Raw genomic sequence first — 19,304 nt, 5'->3', positions numbered from 1 at the left:
ACGAGACCGACGCTGCTGCTGCCCAGTTCGATTACGGAGTTGACGACCCCTCCTTTTTGGCAGAGCAACCAGGCAACCCCCCCCCCCTTGATCACCAGATATCGCATATTCTTCTCTCTACTTCTTGCATTAGAGCAATATAGCATGTTACTGTTCGGTTAATACTAATCTGTTGCATAGCCTGTCATTGTTGCTAAAGTTGTTGATACCTTACCCGCAATCCTAAATGCTTAGTATAGGACACTAGTTTATCAGCAGTGGCCTTACATTCTTGTCATCGTGCCTTGCTATACTATCGGGCTGTGATCACTCGGGAGATGATCACGGGTTTATACTATACATACGTATACTACCGATGGTGACTAAAGTCGGGTCGGCTCGTAGAGTACCCACAAGTGATTTAGATATGGGGGCTAGAAGGACAGGTGGCCCCATCCCAGTAGAGGTGGGACTATGTTTCCTATGGCCCCCGACTGTTACTTTGTGGCGGAGCGATAGGGCAGGTTGACACCACCTAGGCAAGAGGTGGGCCTGGCCCTGGTCGGCATTCGAGGTTACTTATAATAACACGCTTAACAAGATCTCGGTATTGGATCTGAGTCTGACAACTGGCCTATACGCACTAACCAACTATGCAGAACAGTTATGGGCACTCATCGTCGTGGTATCAGCTGAAGCCTTCTTTACATCAGCGACTGAGCGGCATGCGCCGAGTTGGACTGGGATGCCTGCCCTTGTATAAGGGAGGCTAGGTCTGCTCACTGGCCGCCCTCGCAACATGCAGGTGTGCAATGGGTGATGGGCCCACACCCCTGCGCGCATAGGATTTAGACCGGCGTGCTGACCTCTCTATTGTGCCTAGGTAGGGTTGCGACGTGTTGATCCTCCGAGGTCGGGCATGACCCAGGAAAGCGTGTCCAGCCAAAAGGGATCGAGCGTGTTGGGTTATGTGGTGCACCCCTGCAGGGAAGTTTATCTATTCGAGTAGTTGTGTCCCTCGGTAAAAGGATGACCAGGAGTTGTACCTTAACCTTATGACAACTAGAACAGGATACTTAATAAAACACACCCAGACAAAGTTACAGAGACAACCCGATGATCGCTTTCTCACAGGGCGATGAGGGGAGGATCATCGGGTAGGATTATGCTATGCGATGCTACTTGGAGGACTTCAATCTACTCTCTTCTACATGCTGCAAGGCGGAGGCTGCCAGAAGCGTAGTCTTTGATAGGACTAGCTATCCCCCTCTTATTCTGGCATTCTGCAGTTCAGTCCACCGATATTGCCTCTTTACACATATACCCATGCATATGTAGTATAGATCCTTGCTTGCGAGTACTTTGGATGAGTACTCACGGTTGCTTTGCTCCCTCTTTTCCCCCTTTTTCCTCTTTTTCTTGGATGCCGCAACCAGACGTTAGAGCCCAGGAGCCAGACGCCACCGTCGATGATGACCCCTACTACACCGACGGTGCCTACTACTACGTTCAGTCCGCCGATGACCAGGAGTAGTTTAGGAGGATCCCAGATAGGAGGCTTGAGCCTCTTTCGATCTATATCCCAGTTTGTGCTAGCCATCGTATGGCAACTTGTTTAACTTATGTCTGTACTCAGATATTGTTGCTTCCGCTGACTCGTTTATGTTCGAGCACTTGTATTCGAGCCCTCAAGGCCCCTGGCTTGTAATATGATGCTTGTATGACTTATTTTACTTTTAGAGTTGTGTTGTGATACCTTCCCGTGAGTTCTTGATCTTGATCGTACACATTTGCATGCATGATTAGTGTATGATTGAATCGGGGGCGTCACACACGGCTACCTCGACCACGGCTACACCACCCTTCGCTCTCGGCTACCTCAACATCGGCACAAAGGGCTATCATCCGCTTGAGTAACTCCTTGGCTTCCTCTACAGTAAACACGTCCGTGACGCGACACTGTCCACAAGCTCCCGCTGTGACTACAGGGGGAGGGGGTGTTAGCCCGTCGGCTGCTATTCTCTCCAGTCTGACCGTCTGCGACGTTTCTGTTATCTGCGACGCTACCGCTACGACTGCGGGGGATGTTAAAGATATATTTGGGTTACTTGTATTTCATAGTCTAGGATTTGTAATCCGTCTCCTATCTTATCTCCAGGAGAGGCTTATTTCCCTCCAAGTGTTGTACTCAACATATACTCTCTCTTGAGGGTCGATGATACATCCATCATATTTCGCAACAATTCCTTCTCTCCCTTCTAACATTAAGTAAAAATCTTTAATGACCACCCAGGCCGACGTGATAACTGGTTATTACATGTACAGTCACCACCCTTCCCTACTCCACCCCAGCCATGGAGTCGCTCGCCCGTCGTCCGATCTGGTGGCTCGCTTCCCGTTGTCGGCCATGCCCAAGAAGTCCTCTTGGAAGTCGCCCTCTTCTTTGTCTGCCTGGCGCCTCACAGATTGATGTGCCACCGCCCCGTAGTCAACTAATAGATAGAAAATCCACCTTGTGAACCGTGTTTGTCTTAAAGTACTATCTGAGAATGAATATACCTGTTCCAATCCCTCTAGTGGCTATACTGATTGACATAGGTAGCTTTCGTAGTCAAAGCTCATAGGGCCAAATGCTCTATTTGAGTGGGCACGAACACACACAATCAAGGTTCCAAGAACTTCTACTTCACGCCTTGAGGATTCTATGACGCTCACTCAATGGCGTTGTGGCGATTGCAAGCAATCAACAAATGAGGAAGCCAAATTATGGATCCAGGAAGGCTGCATCAGAAGGAAGAGTAGGCGTTGCTATGCCGTTGGCTGGGACTGAGACAGAGAGAGGGGAGCATAGCCGGTAAAGAGTTCCAACTAAGCTCTTCTCGGGTTCTTTCTTTCTCTTCCATTCTTATGATTATATATTAAAGTGTAGTTTTCATACTTAAATATAATAATATCTAATCTTATTTTTGCATTTCAAATATGGGACCTGCCTTTTTAATGGGACATCTCAGCAATAGGCCTATTCATGCATGTGGCCAAATACTCGACCAATCCTTGGAGCGAAGGGATGAACGAATTCTCGACGTCTGGTTCATTGAGGTCAGCATCATATGAAACCTCTACTTTTAGTAGATGGAGATGCGCACCTAGAAAAGACGGATGAAAGAGAACCTACCCTTATGACTTCTTCTCCTGTGTGTCCTTTATGCAAAGTGATCTATGGTCTCAACAAGCCCCAACGGTGGATGCCGACCACTAGCCCGCGTTTGCTGACACCGCCGAGAACAAGAGCTCGCTCCTACCCCCGGCTCCCTTCTCAGGTACGTGTGCCACTGCTTGAACCCGCACCGACGATGACGCGCACCATGTAGTCCGTGACGTATGTCAATGTGTGCTCACTCATGTTCTCCAGTGACGATGATGTCGATGACGCGACGAAGGAGCGGAGGAGTCAGCCGAGCTCCTCCTGACGGGTGGGGCAGAACTGGACATAGCGGGGGCGGAGGACGATCTGGACGGTGCATATCATCTGAAGCTGCCGCCATGCATCATCGCAGGATGTGCAGATGATGCCCGCCCATTGGGGCTCCTTTGAGCCACTGACCTTGGGCCCCACGCCAGAAAAAAAAAAGAGATTAATTAAATAATAATTGTTAATTAATTAATTAATTAGTTAGTAAGTTAACTAGTAACTTAATTAACCTGCTTAATAACCTAATCAACCAGATTAGTTGACCAAATGTTGTTTAATAAAGCATGTATCAATGACATGCGGGTCCCATGTGCCCTTTTAACCAGTCAACGGTCGAGTCAAATGCTGACTGGACATTTGACCAAGGCCCCACTTGTCAGCCCCTTAGACACACTCTGGGTACACTTGTTGTGTACCCATAGCTTTGAAATACAAATTTAATTTCGAATTAAATTAAATCCAGAAATTAGAACATCATTTTTAAATCTTTAAAATTTAATATAAAATAATCCATACCTCGGATGAAAAAACTTTGTACATGATAGTTGCTCAGAACAATGAGACGAATCCAAACACGCAGCCCACTCGTTCGCCACGCGTCCCTAGCGTAGCGAACCAACAACATTTCACCTTTGGTTCATCTGTCCGAAAACGCGAAATACCGGGATACTTTCCCGGATGTTTCCCCCTTTTGCCGGTACCACCTACTGTCGTGTTAGGGCACACCTAGCATTGCTGATTGTCATGTCATGCATCGTCATGCTTATGTTTGCATTGTATTTATTGTTTCTCTCCCCTCTTCTCTTTGGTAGACTACGAGACCGACGCTGCTGCTGCCGAGTTTGACTACGGAGTTGATGACCCCTCCTTCTTGCCAGAGCAACCAGGAAAGCCCCCCCTTGATCACCAGATATCGCCTATTCTTCTCTCTACTGCTTGCATTAGAGTAGTGTAGCATGTTACTGTTCAGTTAATCCTAATCTGTTGCATAGCCTGTCATTGTTGCTACAGTTGTTGATACCTTACCCGCAATCCTAAATGCTTAGTATAGGATGCTAGTTTATCATCAGTGGACCTACATTCTTGTTAGTCTGCCTTGCTATACTATCGGGCCGTGATCACTCGGGAGGTGATCGTTTATACTATACATACATATACTACAAATGGTGACTAAAGTCGGGTCGGCTCTTAGAGTACCCACAAGTGATTCGGATATGGGGTTGGAAGGACAGGTGGCTCCATCCCGGTAGAGGTGGGCCTGGGTTCCCGATGGCCCCCGACTATTACTTTGTGGCGGAGTGACAGGGCAGGTTGAGACCACCTAGGCGAGAGGTGGGCCTGGCCCTTGTCGACGTTCCCGATTATTTATAATAACACTCTTAATGAGATCTTGGTATTTGATCTGAGTCTAGCCACTGGCCTATACGCACTAACCAACTACGCGGGAACAGTTATGGGCACTCGATGTCGTGGTATCAGCCGAAGCGTTTTTGACGTCAGCGACTGAGCGGCGCGCGCCGGGTTGGACTGAAACGCCTGCCTTTGTATAAGGGAGGCTAGGTCTGCTCACTGGCCGCCCTCGCAACGTGTAGGTGTGCAATGGGCAATGGGCCCAGACCCCTATGCGCATAGGATTTAGACCGGCGTGCTGACCTCTCTGTTGTGCCTCGGTAGGACTGTGACGTGTTGATCTTCTGAGGCCAGGCATGACCCAGGAAAGTGTGTCCGGCCAAAAGGGATCGAGCATGTTGGGTTATGTGGTGCACCCCTGCAGGGAAGTTTATCTATTCGAATAGTCGCGTCCCTCAGTAAAAGGACGACCCAGAGTTGTACCTTGACCTTATGACAACTAGAACAGGATACTTAATAAAACACACCCAGACAAGTTCCAGAGACAATCCGGTGATCGCTTTCTCATAGGGCGATGAGGGGAGGATCGCCGGGTAGGATTATGCTATGCGATGCTACTTGGAGGACTTCAATCTACTCTCTTCTACATGCTGCAAGGCGGAGGCTGCCAGAAGCGTAGTCTTCGATAGGACTAGCTATCCCCCTCTTATTCTGGCATTCTGCAGTTCAGTCCACCGATATTGCCTCTTTACAAATATACCCATGCATATGTAGTGTAGATCCTTGCTTACGAGTACTTTGGATGAGTACTCACGGTTGCTTTGCTCCCTCTTTCCCCCCTTTTTCCTCTTCTTCTTGGATGTCGCAACCAGACGTTTGAGCCCAGGAGCCATACACCACCGTCAATGACGACCCCTACTACACCGACGGTGCCTACTACTACGTTCAGCCCGCCGATGACCAGGAGTAGTGTAGGAGGATCCCAGGTAGGAGGCCTGCGCCTCTTTCGATCTATATCCCAGTTTGTGCTAGCCATCTTGTGACAACTTGTTTAACTTATGTCTGTACTCAGATATTGTTGCTTCCGCTGACTCGTTTATGTTTGTATTCGAGCCCTCGAGGCCCCTGGCTTGTAATATGATGCTTGTATGACTTATTTTACTTTTAGAGTTGTGTTGTGATATCTTCCCGTGATTCCCTGCTATGTCTTGAGCTTGCGTTGGTTTTCCATGAAGAGGAAAGGGTGATGCAGCAATAGTAGCTAAGTATTTCCCTCAGTTTTTGAGAACCAAGGTATCAATCCAGTAGGAGGCTCCTCAAAAGTCCCACGCACCTACACAAACAAACAAAGAACTCACAACCAACGCAATAAAGGGGTTGTCAATCCCTTCACGGCAACTTGCGAGAGTGAGATCTGATAGAGATAGTATGATAAGATAAATATATTTTTGGTATTTTATAATATAGATGCAAAAGGTAAAGATGCAAATAAAAGTAGATTGAAAGCTTATATGATAAAAGATAGACCCGGGGGCCATAGGTTTCACTAGTGGCTTCTCTCAAGATAGCACAAGTATTACGGTGGGTGAACAAATTGCTCTCGAGCAATTGATAGAAAAGCGAATAATTATGAGATTATCTAGGCATGATCATCTATATAGGCATCACGTCCGTGACAAGTAGACCGACTCCTGCCTGCATCTACTATTGTTACTCCACACAACGACCGTATCCAGCATGAATCTAGAGTATTAAGTTCATAAGAACAGAGTAACGCATTAAGAAAGATAACATGATGTAGAGGGATAAACTCAAGAAATATGATATAAACCCCATCTTTTTATCCTCGATGACAACAATACAACATGTTCCTTGCAACCCTTTCTGACACTGGGTAAGGACACCGCAAGATTGAACCCAAAGCTAAGCACTGCTCCCATGGCAAGAAAGATCAATCTAGTAGGCCAAACCAAATTGATAATTCGAAGAGACTTGCAAAGATAACTCAATCATACATAGAAGGATTCAGAGAAGATTCAAATATTTCTCATAGATAAACTTGATCATAAACCCACAATTCATCGGATCTCGACAAACACACCGCAAAAAGAGTTTACATCGAATAGATCTCCACAAGAGAGGGGGAGAACATTGTATTGAGATCCAAAAAGAGAGAAGAAGCCATCTAGCTAATAACTATGGACCCGAAAGTCTGTGGTAAACTACTCACAACTCATCGGAGGGGCTATGGTGTTGATGTAGAAGTCCTCCGTGGTCAATTCCCCCTTCGGCGGAGCGCCGACGAAGGCTCCAAGATGGGATCTCGCAGATACAAAAGGTTACGACGGTGGAAATTGTGTTTCGGTGGCCCTGGATGTCTTCGTGGTACGTGGGTATATATAGGAGGAAGAAGTACGTTAGTGGCCGCTTGAGGGGCCCAGGAGACAGGGGCGCGCCCTCCTATCTCCTGGCCGCCTCGATTGCTTCTTGACTTGCACTCCAAGTCCTCTGGATCATGTTCGTTCCAAAAAACACGCTACCGAAGGTTTCATTCCGTTTGGACTCCGTTTGATATTCCTTTTCTTCGAAATACTGAAATAGGCAAAAAAAACAGCAATACAGGTTGGGCCTCCGGTTAGTAGGTTAGTCCCAAAAAATGATATAAATGTGTAAAATAAAGCCCATAAACATCCAAAACAGGTAATATAATAGCATGGAACAATCAAAAATTATAGATACGTTGGAGACGTATCAAGCATCCCCAAGCTTAATTCTTGCTCGTCCTCGAGTAGGTAAATGATAAAAACAGAATTTTTGATGTGGAATGCTACCTAGCATAATTCTCAATGTATTTTCTTTATTGTGGCATGAATGTTCAGATCCAAATGATTCAAAATAAAAATTCATATTGACAAAAAAATAGTAATACTTCAAGCATACTAATGAAAGCAATCATGTCTTCTCAAAATAACATGGCTAAAGAAAGTTCATCCCTACAAAATCATATAGTTAGGCTATGCTTCATTTTCCTCACACAAAAATGTTCCCAAATTCTACACCGCCGATGACAAGCCAAGCAATTTTTTCGTACTTAAATAATCTCAAACTTTTTCAACCTTCATGCTATACATGAGCGTGAGCCACGGATATAGCACTATGGGTGGAATAGAATATGATTATGGGGATTATGTGGAGAAGACAAAAAAGGAGAAAGTCTCACATTGACGAGGATAATCAATGGGCTATGGAGATGCCCATCAATTGATGTCAACATGAGGAGTAGGGATTGCCATGTAACAGATGCACTAGAGCTATAAATGAATGCTCAACAAAAGAAAACTAGTGGGTGTGCATCCAACTTGCTTGCTCATGAAGACCTAGGGCATTTTAGGAAGCACATCGTAGGAATATACAAGCCAAGTTCTATAATGAAAATTTCCCACTAGTATATGAAAGTGACAACATATGAGACTCACTATATGAAAAACATGGTGCTACTTTGAAGCACAATAAATGAGACTCACTATATGAAGGACATAGTGCTACTTTGAAGCACAAGTGTGGAAAAAGAGATAGTAACATTGCCCCTTTTTATTTTTTTTATTTTTTTATTTTTTTCTTTTTTTTTTCTTTTTTGGGCCTTTCCTTTTTTATTTTGGCCTTTCCTTTTTTTCTTTTTGGGCAATGCTCTAATAATGATGATCATCACACTTTCATTGAGTACAACATATGAATTACAACTCGAAACTAGAACAAGATATGACTATATATAAATACCTCCGGCGGTGTACCGAGATGGTGCAATGAATCAAGAGTGACATGTATGAAAAATTATGCATGCTGGCTTTGCCACAAATAGGATGTCAACTACATGATCATGCAATGGCAATATGACAAAAGTAATGTATGTCATGATGATGATGAACGGAACGGTGGAAAGTTGCATGGCAATATATCTCGGAATGGCTATGGAAATGCCATAATAGGTAGGTATGGTGGCTGTTTTGAGGAAGATATAAGGAGGTTTATGTGTGATAGAGCGTATCATATCACGGGGTTTGGATGCACCGGCGAAGTTTGCACCAACTCTCAAGGTGAGAAAGGGCAATGCATGGTATCGAAGAGGCTAGCAATGGTGGAAAGGTAAAAGTGCGTATAATCCATGGACTCAACATTAGTCATAAGAACTCATGTACTTGTTGAAAAAATTTAGAAGTCATCAAAAATCAAGCACTACGCGCATGCTCCTAGAGGGATAGATTGGTAGGAAAAGACCACCGCTCGTCCCCGACCGCCACTCATAAGGATGCACAAGCCAGGTACACTTCATGTTTCAAATTTGTTACACAACTTTAACCATGCATGCTACGGGACTTGCTAAATTCAACACAAGCATTCTTTAAATTCATAATCATCCAACTAGCATGACTTTAATATCACTACCTCCATATCTCAAAATAATTATCAAGTATCAAATTGATCATAGCATCCAATTCACTTCCTATGATAGTTTTTATTATACCCAACTTGGATGCCTACCATTCTAGGACCAATTTATAACCATAGAAAATACCATGATGTTCTAAAATACTCTCAAAATAATATAACTTAAGCATGAGAGATAAAAAATTTCTTTAAAATTAAACCACCGCCGTGCTCTAAAAGATATAAGTGAAGCACTAGAGCAAAAACTATCTAGCTCAAAAGATATAAGTGAAGCACATAGAGTATTCTAATAAATTTCAATCAAGTAGGCTTCTCCCAAAAGGTGTGTACAGCAAGGATGATTGTGGTAAACTAAAAAGCAAAGACTAATATAATACACGACGCTCCAAGCAAAATACATATCATGTGGCGAATAAAAATATAGCTCCCAGTAAAGTTACCAATGAATGAAGACGAAAGAGGGGATGCCTTCCGTGGGAATCCCCAAGATTAGGCTTTTGGCTATTCTTGAATATCTTGGGGTGCCTTTGGGAATCCCCAAGCTTAGGATTTTTCTACTTTTTATTCCATAGTCCATCAAAGCTTTACCCAAAACTTGAAAACTTCACAACACAAAACTCAACAGGAAATCTCATAAGCTCCGTTAGTGAAAGAAAACAAAACCACCACATAAGGTACTGTAATGAACTCATTTTTTATTTATATTGGTGTTAAACCTACTTTATTCCAAGTTCTCTATGGTTCATACTACTTAATACTAGCCATAGATGCATCAAAATAAGCAAACAACACACGAAAAACAGAATCTGTCAAAAACAGAACAGTCTGTGGAAATCTGTAACTAACGCAAACTTCTGAAACTCTAAAAATCCTACCAAAATAGTACGTCCTGGAAAATTTGTTTATTGATCATCAGAAAAAAGAATCAATGCAAAATAACGTTTCTGTGATTTATTGAATTATTTCTTGTGAGGGCAAAGTTTCTGTTTTTCAGTAGAATCAAATCAACTATCATCATAGGTTATCCTATAGGTTCTACTTGGCACAAACACTAATTAAAACATAAAAACACATCTAAACATAAGGTAGATGCAAAATTTTATTAAATAACAGCAAGGAAAAATATTGGGTTGTCTCCCAACAAGCGCTTTTCTTTAAAGCCTTTTTAGCTAGGCATTGAGATTTCAAAGATACTCACATAAAAGACATGCATTGAACCAGAAAGAGAGCATCATAAAACATGTGACAAACACATCTAAGTCTAACATACTTCCTATGCATAGGCATATTATAAGAAAACAAATTTTCAAGGCAAGCAAAAACTAGCATATGCAAGGAAGTGGAAAGAAACAATGGCAATCTCAACATAACGAGAGGTAATTTATTATCATGAAAATTTATACAACCATATTTTCCTCTCTCATAATAATTATATGTGGGATCATAAGCAAATTTAACAAAATAGCTATCACATAAAATATTTTCAACACAATCCACATGCATGCAAAGTTGACACTCTTCCAAAATAGTGGGATTAACATTAACTAAAGTCATGACCTCAAACCCACTTTTATCAAAAAATTCATAAGATTGATCAAAATCCAAATATGTGGGATCTAAAGTTGACACTCTTCTAAACCCACTTTCAATAAAATTGCAAACACTATTATCAATCTCATATTCAACATGGGGCTTAAATAAATTTTCAAGATTATAAGAAGAATCACCCCAATCATGATCATTGCAACAAGTAGTAGACATAGCAAAACTAGCATCCCCAAGCTTAGGGTTTTGCAAATTATTAGCACAATTTACATCAAGAGAATTTATAGTAAAATCATTGCAATCATGCTTTTTATTCAAGGAGCCATCATGAATCTCTTCATAAATTTCTTCATCACAATTTTCAGATTCACGAATTTCAAGCAAAACTTCATAAAGATAATCTAGTGCACAAAACTCACTAATAATTGGTTCATCATAATTGGATCTCTTAAAAAGATTAGCAAGCGGATGAGGATCCATAGATCTTAGCTTCTTTGTTTAGCAATAAATAAACAATTGTTCCAACCAAACGAGCAAACGAGCCAAGTAGGACATCAAAGCAAACGAAAAGATGAACAGAAGAAGGGCGAATAAAACGGCAAGGGTGAAGTGGGGGAGAGGAAAACGAGAGGCAAATGGCAAATAATGTAAATGCGAGGGAGATGAGTTTGTGATGGGTACTTGGTATGTCTTGACGTGAGCGAAGACCTCCCAGGGAACGGCGCCAGAAATCTTTCTTGCTACGTCTTGGGCTTGTGTTGGTTTTCCTTGAAGAGGAAAGGGTGATGCAGCAATAGTAGCGTAAGTATTTCCCTCAGTTTTTGAGAACCAAGGTATCAATCCAGTAGGAGGCTCCTCAAAAGTCCCACGCACCTACACAAACAAACAAAGAACTCGCAACCAACACAATAAAGGGGTTGTCAATCCCTTCACGGCCACTTGCGAAAGTGAGATCTGATAGAGATAGTATGATAAGATAAATATATTTTTGGTATTTTATAATATAGATGCAAAAATTAAAGATGCAAATAAAAGTAGATTGAAAGCTTATATGATAAAAGATAGACCCCGGGGGCCATAGGTTTCACTAGTGGCTTCTCTCAAGATAGCATAAGTATTACGGTGGGTGAACAAATTACTATCGAGCAATTGATAGAAAAGCGAATAATTATGAGATTATCTAGGCATAATGATGTATATAGGCATCACGTCCGTGACAAGTAGACCGACTCCTGCCTGCAGCTACTACTATTACTCCACACATCGACCGCTATCCAGCATGCATCTAGAGTATTAAGTTCATAAGAACAGAGTAATGCATTAAGAAAGATGACATAATGTAGAGGGATAAACTCAAGCAATATGATATAAACCCCATCTTTTTATCCTCGATGGCAACAATACAATACATGCCTTGCAACCCTTTCTGTCACTGGGTAAGGACACCGCAAGATTGAACCCAAAGCTAAGACTTCTCCCATGGCAAGAAAGATCAATCTAGTAGGCCAAACCAAACTGATAATTTGAAGAGACTTGCAAAGATAACTCAATCATACATAAAATAATCCAGAGAAGATTCAAATATTTCTCATAGATAAACTTGATCATAAACCCACAATTCATTGGATCTCGACAAACACACCGCAAAAAGAGTTTACATCGAATAGATCTCTACAAGAGAGGGGAGAACATTGTATTGAGATCCAAAAAGAGAGAAGAAGCCATCTAGCTAATAACTATGGACCCGAAGGTCTGTGGTAAACTACTCACAACTCATTGGAGGGGCTATGGTGTTGATGTAGAAGCCCTCCATGGTCGATTCCCCCTCCGGTGGAGCGCCGGCGAAGGCTCCAAGATGCGATCTCGCGGATACAGAAGGTTACGGCGGTGGAAATTGTGTTTTGGTGGCTCCCTGGATGTTTTCGGGGTATGTAGGTATATATAGGAGGAAGAAGTACGTCAGTGGCCGCTCGAGGGGACCAGGAGATAGGGTGCGCGCCCAGGAGGGGTGGGCGTGCCCTCCTATCTCCTGGCCGCCTTGATTGCTTCTTGACTTGCACTCCAAGTCCTCTAGATCACGTTCGTTCCAAAAATCATGCTCTCGAAGGTTTCATTCCGTTTGGACTCCGTTTGATATTCCTTTTCTTCGAAATACTAAAATAGACAAAAAAATAGAAATACGGGTTGGGCCTTCGGTTAGTAGGTTAGTCCCAAAAAATGATATAAATGTGTAAAATAAAGCCCATAAACATCCAAAACAGGTAATATAATTGCATGGAACAATAAAAAATTATAGATACGTTGGAGACGTATCAGTCCCTCATCTTGATCATACACATTTGCGTTCATGATTAGTGTATGATTGAATCAGGGGCGTCACAAGTTGGTATCAGAGCCGACTTCCCATAGGAATACCCCTTCCACACTCCTTGGCTGAAGTCGAGTCTAGACATTGCAAAGCTTTTTACTAACTTGGTTGTGCGGCTTATGGGCCCACATCGCCATTGGGTGGTATTAGGATCTTTTTACTCATTGTCTATACTCTGGGACTCTGATCTCTCTTCTATTCGGGGTAAATGATTTTGCTAACTCTAACTCTAGGTTCTCATAACTTTTCTCCCGGAGAGCCCTCATTCCGGAAGATCACCTCCTTCGTCAGAAGATTCTGAGGATATCCCTTGATATTTTCCTGAGACCCTTGTGATCATCGCCTTTGCAATTCACTGCCACCGAAATATCCCTATGGATATCTGCTTGCACTTGTCATTCTCATGATCATTTCTCGCCGCTCTTGATGTTACAAGATGCCTCAAACTATTCTCCGTTGTCCCGAGAATCCTTTGAGTTTACTGTCTTCCAGTTTATTTCGCATGAAAACCCTTACATTTTTTTCACATTTATCGAGGATCCGATCTTCTCAATTGTTCATGTGTGTCACAAAATCCTTCGAAATACTTTTCGATTTTTTGAAAATCCTCTGCAGCCTTTTATTCTTGAAATTCTTGCGTGCTTGCATTATGGTTAAGTCCATATGACTAGTAGTCCTTGATAACATCCCTTGTCTTAGTCATTTTGAGCCTATTGATTCAATATGGGCGTACGCACGCAGTCATCAGGTTATCCTTTTTAAAATTATCTTTCGACTCAGACGTCATTTCGGACATGAGTTGGTTCTCGGCAATTCAGACCTTTATTGATTGTCCAACTAAGTGTTTTCAACTTATCCATCCTTGATCAGAGCGTCTGCTTCTGATCCATTGTTTTGGAAACCATAATTTCTTTCTATTTAAACATCAGACTAATCAGGTGATTCTTGAATTTGATGCCTCTGCATTCTTTCTTCCTCTGAGTGAGTGTCAATACTCACATTGTGGATCACCCGATCCATTGTTGGATATTTATCCGATAGTGTCCTTCATATTCAATCACCTTGTGAGTTCTTCCCCTGATACATAGTGCCTTTGGTAAATTGTATCATCTGCTTGGCCAACCATGCTCTACTTTCGAGCTTGTGTATTACTTTTGAAACTTGTGGTATATGTTACTAGATGCTCGATGCGTTGAACCTATGCCTTCCCCTAATCCGTGAGAACCCGAAAGTTTTCACAAGTCATACTCTTCCGGTGTTCTACCAGATAAAATTCCAACACTAAAGTTTTATCAAAGCGAGAGGTGAATCAAATGATATGCATTAAAGAAGTGGGAGTCGACCTTGAACTTTGTGTTCATGCCCATGAAAATGATGCAGACCATCTCAGAAGCTTCTTGCAAATGATTATCTAGATGTATGATTCTTTCAGTATTCTTGAAATTGATTCCTTACAATTATGGTTCTGACCAAGCTGTCCTGATCTAATATATCTGATGGGAATTCATTCCAGTGCCTCGTCTATTTTTGGCAAGGTTGAGGTATCTACTGCCATAGGTCAATGACCCGGTTCTACTTCTATCATGTTCTACCTTCGAGTATTACCCCCTGGTATCTCGAAGATGTCTTGCCATTGCACCACATCTTACTAACGTTGTTGAAGTAATGTCTTTCCTTGTCGTAATCACTCTACGGGTTCTGGGTTGTTGTCAACCGAGGAGACTGACTAGTGAAATTTTTCCGCGCTACTAATCAAATACCCCTAGTATTTTTACTAGGAAATTCTGAACTCAATCTGGTCATTCCTAGACTATCGGCTGTATCATGGTCTTGCTATCTTTGACTGTGCTACCTCGTCCTTCTCTAGTGCACGAATTCTTTAGTGTGTGAGCACGACTTACGTCGAGCTTTCAACATCATGTTGCTTGTCTTGAAAGGCAACTTTGGTTCCGAGCTTGCATCTTATATATTGATCCTATAACTTGCCATTTTGTCATTCCCTTGCTTGTTGTCTTTGTTGTTTGATTGCATCCTCTCAAAACCTCCCACCAAATGTGTCGGATCACCTTCAACACTTTGACTTCTTCCGAGATGTCAACTGTGTTCATGATGAGAAATACCCTCCTTGCCCTCGATGATTTTTATTATCATCAACAACACCCTTGACTTCTTTTCATCGCGAATTTGTCCACATTATGAATAAAACTTGCTCTCCATCTAGTATTGTGTTCTGCCTTGAAGTATTATTGTGTTTTCTATTGAGAATGTTGTGGGGATTGCTCCACTTAATAGAAATTCTCGGTATGATGATACTTCTCACCATCACCAATCTTCCTTGGTCCCCATGTTGTTTTTAACCAGGATACCAATATGCTAACGATGCTGTTTGAGTTATGTACTTCTAGCAACCCTATTGCTTTGAAGTTAACGACCGACAGTTCATTCTTAGACTGTTGGTTATTGAATCATCACTCTAACATTGATCTTGCTACCTAAGGTCATATTTCGGGCACACCTTTCAACTAATGATTGATGATGTATGTTTCCTAGAGCATAAAACATTATATCATTTGAATTGACAAGTGTCATCTTCTTGTTCACATTATTGTGGAAATCCATCCATTTGGAATTCTCGATGAATTGTCGCTGAGCCCATCAGCCACCTTCTCATCCCCTCCTTGGTTTAATGATGAACTATTGTTTCAGGAACTCGCTCCCATAGTTCATTTCTGAGAATCTTGCAATGTCATTTCATTGATTTGTGTTGCACCTTTTCTTCTCGGACATCCTGAGTCTGAGGTATCATGACACCAATCGGATCTGAATCTCGGCCAGATATGATGGTTGGGACAACTTTCCAGGAGTTATGATGTTGGTTCTTTGATGACCCGGTAATATGCTGTCATGCCTAGCACCCCTGGCTGGAGGACCAATCATTATTATTTCTTTTGCAAGGATAACCATTCTTCCTGGAGGAAATTGTAGGACTTATTTTCTAAGTTGCTCCTGATGGATCATTTGTGTATCCAAAGTCTTGCCCTTGATTGAAACACCATATCATTGCTACCTCGAAGCATGACTATGATACCCCGCTCATCAACAAGAACATTAGAGGCGCGATGCTAAAAGTTTCTTGGTCAGTTATCCAAACATCGTTGTATGGGTAACATCTTGATTAATCCTTGCCTCTTTATCTGAATGGTTGGGTACTTGCTCTCCTACCCTATATGACATGTTCTGCTTGTCCATGGGAAGGATATACTCCTAATAATTGTGTGTAATCATAATTTTCCTTTCCATTTTTATGTTTAATCTGATAATCGCGTTTTCCTTTCCATCCTTTTGTTTAACCTTTCCTGTAATTTGACTTAACTGAGCAAAGATAATTCCCTGCTTAGGTAAGCACCTTGTTGTACCGCTCTGTCTATAAGACCCTATTACTATTGTTGATGACATTCCAGTAACCACCGATGGGTGAGAACTTTGCCAATTGGTTTGCCTTGTTCAACGAGCGGGAAAATGGTTCTCTTCATTCCCCGTCCTTGGTACCGACATTGTTGTCGGCATAGCTGACAAGCTATCCACTCACATGCCTCCCTATCGCTGCTGTGCAAGATGTCATCACCCTTCCTACTTTCAACCCACATTGTGGGCCCATAACCCACAGGTCCACTGGATCGAAACATGACTCTTCTTTAAAACCTGGATTCTAATGTATCCTTTGCACCTGGCTTTGTATGTGATTCATGAGATAAATTCTATACCATTATTCATCCTGGAATCAAACACCATGTTATTCTCGTTGTTCAAACCCCCATTCCAACTTCTGTCTAGTCATCGAATGATTGCCTACCCGTTTGAAACTTTGGTACCATTGTATATTGCACTCAACGAATTCACTGAAATACAACTCGTGGGGTACCTCGTGTATTTCCCATTGAGTTCACCGTCAGATGCCCAACTTTGTGGAGATGCGTTCTTCCGGAGTTTTTCTCCTTGGCCGTGTTCGTAGGACGATGGAGATCCCAAAGAAAGGATGATGACTTGATCATGGTGACTTGAAGCAGGGAAATGAAGATATCAACGAAAGGGCAGCCAAGACCGAGAAGACTCGTTAGGTTTTCGCTACCAGCACTTCCCCCTTACTCCAGCGCTTAAATCTCGGGACGAGAATTCTTGTAGTGGAGGAGAATTATGACGCCCGGGTAAGCAAGATACAGTAACCCTCTGGTAATGATGCCACATCACCTCTGTTACTATTTCTAATGTCGCGTTAGTTCAAAATTATTCTAATTCTAATGTCGCGTTAGTTTAACAAACATCGAAGGTTTTCGAACAACAAAACTTAAATGTTCAAAATGTTGGCATTATTATATATACTAAACTAGTTACAACCTTTATACTCTTCTAAAACTAAATAAAATGTAACTAAAAGAAAACATAAAAGAAAATAAAGAAAAAGGAAAAACAAAAATAGAAATAGAAAGCTAACAAAAAAAGGAAATACCCCGCCCCTGGGTCAACCGGCCCAGCTACCGGTCGACCAGCCTAGTTGGCCCAGCCGGCCCCCTCACTCCCCTTATCCCCTCCCGAACTCTAACCGTTGTCCCCCGTCGCCCACTCGCCCCCCCACTCTCCCCATGCCTCTCCTTTCCTTCCCCCGATCCAGATTGGATCGGGACATCGGGCGACCGCGCCCTTCGACGCCTGCCGCCGCCCCGCCGCCCATCGCTGGAACGTCGGCCTGCTCCTCTCCGCCGCGACGTCCCCGTCCTCCTCCTCAACGCCCCATTGCCCCGCCCCCTACGCTCCCTCGGTGAGGCCCCCGGCCTCTCTTTATCTCCTCCTGCTCCTGGACGCGCCTGGCCGCGCCGAAGCACGCGTGCCCGCACCCACTCCCTGCTGCTCGCTATGGCGCCGCCTATTGCGTCCCTTGCTCATCGAAGCCCCAACACGGCTCTACCCCGCAACTGTTGCCCTGCGCCAGCCGCTGCTCATCGTTGTCCCTTGCGCTGCCGTCCACCGTGGCTGGAGCACCGCCTCCGCGAGTTCCTACCGGTCCCCGCACCCCATGTCGACCTCATCTTCACACGCCCTCGCGCCCGGGCCGCTTGCACGACGTCGCATGCGCCCGCTCCCTCACCTCTGACCGCGCCCACGCTCTGTCGGAGCACACCGACACCCCGCGCCCTGCTAGCTCCTCGAGCTGCGGCTGTGCCACCCGCGCGCTATCTGCTGCGTCCGCCGCCGCTTGCCCCTTGTTGTTTGCTCGCGCCTCCGCGCGCCTGGCCTTCGCTCCGCTGGCCTGCGCCGCACCGGCCACCTCCGGCGCCCGCTAGCGCCCGACGCCCATTCGCCCGCTAGCGCCCGCCCATTGGGGCTCCTGTGAGCCACTAACCTTGGGGCCCACGCCTAGAAAAAAGAGAGATTAATTAAATAATAATTGTTAATTAATTAATTAGTTAGTTAGTAAGTTAACTAGTTAACTTAATTAACCTACTTAATAACCTAATCAACCAGATTAGTTATCCAAATGTTGTTTAGTAAAGCATGTATCAATGACATGCGAGTCCCATGTGCCCTTTTGACCAGTCAACGGTCCGGTCAAATGCTGACTGGACATTTGACCAGGGCCCCACTTGTCAGCCCCTTAGACACACTCTGGGTACACTTCCTGTGTACCCATAGCATTGAAATACAAATTCAATTTCGAATTAAATTAAATCCAGAAGTTAGAAAATCATTTTTAAATCTTTAAAATTTAATATAAAATAATCCGTACCTCAGATGAAAAAACTTTGTACATGAAAGTTGCTCAGAACGATGAGACAAATTCGAATACGCAACCTGCTCGTCGGCCACGCGTTCCTAGCATAGCGAACCTGCAACATTTCATCTCCGGTTCATCTGTCCAAAAACGCGAAACACCGGGATACTTTCCCGGATGTTTCCCCCTTTCGCCGGTACCACCTACTGCCGCGTTAGGGCACACCTAGTATCGCTCATTGTCATGTCATGCATCATCATGCTTATGTTTGCATTGTATTTATTGTTTCTTCCCCCTCTTCTCTCAGGTAGACTACGAGACCGACGCTGCTGCTGCCCAGTTCGATTACGGAGTTGACGACCCCTCCTTTTTGGCAG

Source organism: Triticum aestivum, chromosome 7B (genome assembly GCF_018294505.1).
Source record: "Triticum aestivum cultivar Chinese Spring chromosome 7B, IWGSC CS RefSeq v2.1, whole genome shotgun sequence".
Taxonomy (NCBI): Eukaryota; Viridiplantae; Streptophyta; class Magnoliopsida; order Poales; family Poaceae; genus Triticum; species Triticum aestivum.
This window is presented reverse-complemented; position numbering follows the sequence as displayed.